Below are 8,036 nucleotides of genomic sequence, written 5' to 3'. Positions count from 1 at the left end.
ACTTTCATTCACCTTCTTCCAGGTCAAGTGTGGTGGCATCATGGTGAATTTGGAAATTTGGAGTTGACACATACTGATTTGGAAGCTCTTCCAAAACCAAAATTGCAATAGGTTTATTTTAATATATTGTTACATGCACATAGTTCATTTATTTTACTTATGTCACTTGACCTTCATAATGGCTTATGAGTCAAATATGACAGATATTTATTATCCTCATTTATAGAGATGAAAATTGGAGTCAGAAGTTCAGTGACTTGCTTCAGGTGATATATCAGAAAATGAAGAAATTGTATTTGAACTCATATTTTGTGAGTTTAGAAAAAAAATCTTTAATAACACAGGGATGCTCTGTTTCCTACTTTTTTCCCTCAAAAGTGAGTCATATAACTATTCCTTTTAAAAGAAAAATAATCTTGTGTTCTTAGTATCTCTATATATTTTCTTGACTGCAGTGCTATTCAAACACATACACATATCCTAGGTGATGTAAAATTTTAAAGCTTATATCTCTCAGATGTTTATAAAACAAAAGTATAAAAGTCAAACAATGATATTTTGCGTCTTGTAATGAGAGAGCAACTTTTATTTGACTAATTTTCTGCAATAAACATTAATAAAACCTGGATAAAATATTAAGATTTTAATTAATTTTTGGCTGTGTTAGGTCTCTGTTGCTGTGCATAGGCTTTCTCTAGTTGCGGCGAGCAGGGGTTACTCCTTGTTGTGGTGCGTGGGCTTCTCATTGTGGTGGCTTCTCTTGTTGCAGAGCACGGGCTCTAGGCACATGGGCTCAGTAGTTGCAGCTCGCAGACTCTAGAGTGCAGGCTCAGTAGTGGTAGATCACGGGCTTAGTTGCTCCACAGCATGTGGGATCTTCCTGGGCCAGGGCTCGAACCCATGTCCCCTGCATTGGCAGGCGGATTCTTAACCACTGTATCACCAGGGAAGTCCCTAAGATATTTTAAGTAATAAAATGTCATAAACTAGAAGTTAATATTGAAACAAAATGACCACACTGGGTACAATTTGTACATATAGCTTTTAGTCACAGGATACCACACAGAATGAGGTATGTAGGATCAAAGTCAGTCTTACTTGCTTCAGGAGTCAAATGGTAACTTTTGAGGCAAAAGGAGGAATGAGAAAATTAAAAATGAGATCCCATGAAAGGGGGATTCATACAGGGAGAGCTCCAAAATCTGTTCATAAATCCTCTCCAAATTGCTGATAGGACCCCACAATATGTATCCTCGAAGGAGAATCTAAGGTCCCAGCTAATAACAACGGCTGGGAAGATAAAGAAACTGAGATGTTTCTGCTGTTGCCACCTTCAGGAATCAGTTTGACATTTGAGTTAATTCAAAGTTAACTGCCTGCTAGAATAAAAACATTATTTAAAGGAAGATAACAATCAGACAATCTTCAGTGTATTATACATAACATCCATTACACAAGCAAATGTTACTAGGCATACAGAGTATATCAAAATGTGACCCATTGGCAAGAATAAAAATATTGAATAGAAACCTATCATAGGACGACAAGACATTGTTTTCAGGGGACAAATTTCAGGCATTTATTTTTAATATATTCAAGAACTAAAAATGTTCCTTATATTCTGAGTCTCGTGAGAAGATTTTTTTCCAGGTGCATACAATTTTAGTCAAGAAACATGAAATATAAGCTATCAATTTTAGAAGTAAAAAATGAAAAATCAGTTTCTATAAACATTAAAGCATTTATTTAAAATATTATAAAAAATTAGGCTGATAAATTCAACAATCTAGAGGAAAGACAAATTTCTAAAATAACAAAGCCAAACAATATATAATCTTAAACCTATAAACAAGATATTAGCCTTCATTAAAAACCTTTCTGTGTGATATTTCCAGTCCTATGTGGCTTCATTGATATATTTTACCTCTGTAAGATTGTTATTCCTTTGTAAAGACAATCATTTCCAAAGAAGTACTTGCCAGCACATATAAGCAAGACTAATAGAAAAGCCTTAAAGGCTAGAGTGGGGGAAATAAAACTATCTCTACTCATAGGTAACATGATTTCATAGTAGAACTTTAAGAAGTCTACAAAAAAAAAAAACTAGTAAATTTAATAAGTAAATTTACAATGTCTGCAAAATAAAAGATCAACATAAAATCAATTTCATTTCTATACATTAACAGCAAACAATTGGAAAATGTAACTTAAAAATATCCTCTTATAATAGCATAAAAAAACACATTTTAGGAATAGACTTAATAATAGATGTAAGACTCTTCCATGAAAAATAGAAAATACTGCTCAGAAAAATTTAAAGAGAACTTTATGAAATGGAGTGCCATACAATGTTTATGGGTTAGATGATTTGATGTTAAATTTTAATTATTCCAAAATTGCTGTATAGGTTAAAGTAATCCCCAAATTCCTACAGATTTTTTAAAATGAAAATTGACAATGTGATCCTAAATTTATGTCAAAACTTAGATGTCTCTTTGCCTCATTTGGATATTTTGTTGACCTCTTTTCCAGTTCACTAATTCTTCTGTTGAATCCAAGACATAACTCACCTCTCAAATTCTTAATTTTAAGTAATTTATTTTCAATTTTAGCATTTCCATGTACCTCATCTTATTGTATCATGAAAATCTTACTCTTTCCTCTAATTCCTGTTTCCTTTATTTCAGGGTTTCTCAGTTTCAGGAATAATAGTATTTGGGGATGAGTGATTCTTTGCTGTGGGAGAGTTCTCTTGTGCACTATAACATATTTAGCAAAATTTGTAACCTCCACTCAATGGATGACATAGAAACCTCCTCCCCAATTAGGACAATTGAAACTCTCCAGAAATTGCTAAATAGTCCCAAGGGGAAAAATTCACCCACTGTTGAGAACCACTGCTTTATTTTATTTAATGTATCAATTGTAATTTTTGAAATTGTGTGTATACATGTGCACTTATTCCAATAGTTGGATCATTTTTTTAACTTTTTATTTTATATTGGAGTATAGTTGAGTAACAATGTTGCAGTAGTTTCAGGTGTACAGCAAAGTGATTCAGTTATACATATACATGTATCTATTGTTTTTCAAATTCTTTTCCCATCCAGGTTGTTTCTTTTCCCATCCAGGTTGTTCCTTAATATTGAGCAGAGTTCCCTGTGCTCTACAGCAGGTCCTTGTTGGTTTAAATATAGCAGTGTGCACATGTCAATCCCAAACTCCCTAACTATCCCTCTCTTCCACTTTCCCCCTTGATAACCCTAAGTTCCTTCTCTAAGTCTGTGAGTCTGTTTCTGTTTTGTATATAAATTTATTTGTATCATTTCTTTTTAGATTCCACATATAAGCGATATCATGATATTTCTTTCTCTGTCTGACTGACTTCACTCAGTATGCCAATCTCTAGGTCCATTGATATTGCTGCAAATGGCATTGTTTCATTCTTTTTAATGGTTGAGTAATATTCCATTGTATAAATGTACTACATCTTCTTTATCCATTCCTTTGTCGATGGCCATTTAGGTTGCTTCCATGTCTTGGCTATTGTAAACAGTGCTGCAATGAACATTGGGGAGCATGCGTCCTTTTGGACTGATTTTCTCCAGATATATGCCCAGGAGTGGGATTGCAGGATCATATGGTAGTTCTATTTTTAGTTTTTTGAGGAACCTCCATATCATTCTCCATAGTGGCTGTATCAATTTACATTCTCACCAACAGTGTAGGAGGTTCCCCTTCTCTCCACACCCTCTACAGCATTTATTGTTTGTGGATTTATTTTGATGATATGATAGTCATTTTGACTGGTGTGAGATGATATCTCATTGTAGTTTTGATTTGCATTTCTCTAATATTTAGCAATGTTGAACATCTTTTCATGTGCCTCTTGGCCATCTGTATGTCTTTGGAGAAATGTCGATTTAGGTCTTCTGCCCATTTTTTGATTGGGTTGTTTGTTTTGATGATATTAAGCCGCATGAGCCGTTTGTAAATTTTGGAGACTAACCCCTTGTCAGTCACATCGTTAGCAAATATTTTCTCCCAATCTGTGGGTTGTCTTTGCATTTTGCTTATGGTTTCCTTTGCTGTGCAAAAGCTTTTGAGTTTAATTAGGTTCCATTTGTTTATTTTTGTTTTTATCTCCATTACTTTGGGAGACAGATCGAAAGAAATATTGCTGCGACTTATGTCAGAGTGTTCTGCCTATGTTTTCCTCTGGATCATTTATGCTTTTTAAAGTCTTTCTCTTGGTTTTGGCCATAAATTCCTGCTTCTTGTCTTGAATTCAGTTTACTCAGAATACTTATTAAATGAACTATACTATTCTTTATATTAACATTTACCCAAATTTATATTTTTTATGTTCCTCCTAGAGGGTTCAGTCTTCACTTCCTTTTCAGTAACTTCCGTGTAATTTTAGCCTCTCTAGCCCCAGTTGCTTCTTGAAATCCCTTTATATTTTTAAATGTTTTAAAAAATCATACTCTAATCTCAGCAAAGATGGTATTCTGTTGCATACTACTTCATCTTACATAGAGTCAGAGTAAACTTTGTTATTGGTTTGTATTTATTTTTTGATAAGACTGAGATCTGTAAATCCTGGTCCATGAATAAACTTTTCAGCTCTATCCAATATTATACTTAGAACACCCATTCATTTTTTCACAAGTAGTCTGTATGTTATTTAAAAATCTACTTAGTTTTTTTTCCTTAGATGGTTTTATTTCTGCTCTTCAAATATTTTATATTTCTTTATCTTTACCTCATTAGAATCATATTTAAAAGGAGTGTTTAGCTTTTTTATAGTTTAGTGTTCTTGGGTTGCTAAACTAAACCTTACTGTTTTTTTGTTGGGATCTTCCTTGAGGATTGCTGCCTTATTTTCAACAGAATAAATATCACTCCATCACACATAGTAGAGGAATTGGAATCACTGAGTGAAGGGAAAACTTACAAAGCCATTGACAGCAAGTGAAAAAAAAAAAAAAAAAGACATCCACCCTTAATCCCTCAGCCACAGAGTAGTATATCAGGGTTTGGATGACCTTCTAGATGGCAGTTTTGTTAAACCGTCCAGTAGAGAGAACATAACTGCTTGTGGGTATCCTTTTTAAATAAGGAAAAATTTAGGGCATAGACTTGTCCTTGATATCTTGGCTATGCTTATATTTAATACAGTGCATTGTCTTTTCCAAGCCTTAACTAAGTAAATCTTATTGACCATCATTTCTCTGGGTTCACCTCTGTAAAAATGAGGGGGAACAAAGTAGATTTCTTCAAATCAGGAGTTAGTCACATTCCTGAAATAATTCAATATTATTTATGACAATGAATGATGTCAAAGGTTGTTTTTGTTTGTTTGTTTGTTTGTTTTGCGGTGTGCGAGCCTCTCCCTGTCGTGGCCTCTCTCTGTCGTGGCCTCTCCCGCTGCGGAGCACAGGCTCCGGACGCGCAGGCTCAGCGGCCATGGCTTATGGGCCCAGCCGCTCCGCGGCATGTGGGATCCTCCCGGACCGGGGCACGAACCTGTGCCCCCTGCATCGGCAGGCGGATTCTCAACCACTGCACCACCACGGAAGCCCAAGGATGTATTTTTATATGTGATAGAGTGATACTTCCAATTTACATTACATTGAATAACCTCAGTTGTTATTCACCTTCAATATTTTCAACTTTATCTTGGCTTTATTCTTTATCTTTGAGGAGGAAGTTGTTTGTAGTATAACTTTCCATACTGAGATGGAAAATAGTTTCTGAGATGTTTATTGCCCTCCTATCTTCAGAACTTTAGAATATGTCAAATTATCAAAGCTTGCACAGACCTATTAGAATTGCAATGGTCATTTTTCTGATTGACATCATAAATTTAAGAGGCCAGTTTTCTTTCTCTTAAAGATTTTATTGCTGACCACTTGTTTCTTTCCAAACAATAAAGTTACCTAGTTGCTATGCAGCGTTTGTTGTTAAAGTACTTCAATCACCAATATTTTATGGTTAATCCATGAAGAACTGTGTTTATCTAGGCATCTTTAGTAATGAGAGTTCTGATATTACTTTGGGTATTTCGAGTTCATGTATGCATTACCTCAATTAATATTTGAGTACATGTTACATATCCATTGCTTAGATAAACAAAATATCAATAGATCAAACTCTGAATTAATTTTTTTAAATTAATTTTTATTGGAGTACAGTTGCTTTACAGTGTTGTGTTAGTTTCTACTGTACAGCAAAATGAATCAGGCATACATATACATATATCCCCTCCCTTCTGGACTTCCCATTCAGGTCACCACAGTGCATTAAGTAGAGTTCCCTGTGCTATACAGTATGTTCTCATTAGTTATCTATTTTACACATAGTATCCCTAGTGTATATGTGTCAATCCCAATCTCCCAATTCCTCCCACCCCGCCTTCCCTCTTGGTATCCATACATTTGTTCTCTACTTTATGTACTGCAATAGACTTTGTTTTTATTTGGCTTAAGACTCTTGATCTTTTTAAAGTTTTGCATTTTATAGGGTTTACTTTTGTCATGAATGGCATTTTCCATTGTTACATCATTAGTGAGAAGATGCCACTAATTTTTCTAAGTTGACTATATCGTTACATGTTAGAAAATTTATCTTGTTCCTCTCTTAAATATATTTTATTTACTATGATGGTAATCATATTTTTAAAATATTCTGGTTTTCCCTATTTATTCTGAATACCTTTATTGTGCCTTTTTTTATTAGCTTTTACCTCCAGGAAAATGTTGATAGGATGAATTATTGGGTTTAATGGATGGTCCCTAAAGTTTTACCTTAACTAATATGTTTTACTAATGAAACATGTTTACTAATGAAACATATTTACTAATTTAATATCCTTTAAAAGAATAAGAGTTTTACATTATAAATTGTTATATTTTATCAAAATGTTTTTATATCTGTTAAAAACAGCATACGGTATTTTTCTTATTGTTAGTGGATAGATCATATTATTGGCCTTTATGTTGAACCATCCTGTTGATTGATTATCATGAAATTGTCATTATTACTTAAATTTTTGCAAAACAGATTCTTTAAACCACCTACAATTGTACCCTTCTGTGGTATGAGATTTTCTTTTTAACTAAGGCTGGATATTCTCATATTTTATAGTGTTTCATATTAAAATTGATAGTTTTCTAAAGAAATTATTTTTGTTTCCTTAGGATTTATTAAGGCTTGTCTTTTTTAGTTATTTAAGACACTTAAGTATGTGTTCTGTTCTATTTTCTATATTATCACATATATGCCTTCTGCAGTGCCTTTAAAAATGGCGTCTGGGGCTTCCCTGGTGGCGCAGTGGTTGAGAGTCCGCCTGCCGATGTAGGGGACACGGGTTCGTGCCCCGGTCCGGGAAGAGCCCACATGCTGCAGAAAGGCTGGGCCCGTGAGCCATGGCCGCTGAGCCTGCGCGTCCGGAGCCTGTGCTCCGCAATGGGAGAGGCCGCGACAGTGAGAGGCCCGCGTACTGTAAAAAAAGAAAAAAAAAAAAAAAAAAATGGCGTCTGACCTCAGTATTTTGCACTCCTGTGAATGCATTTGTGTCACAATTTGCAAAGAGACTATTGAAGAGTTCTGAGACCAAGGAATCAGAATGGTCATAGGGAAGATTAAATTACAATGTCCAGTAAGTGGAAGAATCACACAGAGATTTCTTGTTTAGAAGAGGAATAGACGATTAACGAAAACATACTCCTGGTGTTTTCTTCAAGTAATTATTCCTGTTTCAGCTATTTTTACTTGCCTAGTCCCAGAAAGCTACTCCAGCTTAAGTGGCACATTCAGAGAAGCCCCAGGGATCTGGAAAATCCTGGTTGGATACTTAAGCAGGAACTGAGAATAGGATTCCCATATAAAAGGGAAGGTCAGTACATATTAGTGTCTATTGCCATATATATATATATATATATATATATATAGAGAGAGAGAGAGAGAGAGAGAGAGAGAGAGAGAGAGAGAGAGAGAGAGAGAGAGAGAGGGAGAGAGAGGGAGAGAGAGGG

The sequence above is a fragment of the Lagenorhynchus albirostris genome, chromosome 5 (assembly GCF_949774975.1).
Source record: "Lagenorhynchus albirostris chromosome 5, mLagAlb1.1, whole genome shotgun sequence".
NCBI lineage: Eukaryota > Metazoa > Chordata > Mammalia > Artiodactyla > Delphinidae > Lagenorhynchus > Lagenorhynchus albirostris.
This window is presented reverse-complemented; position numbering follows the sequence as displayed.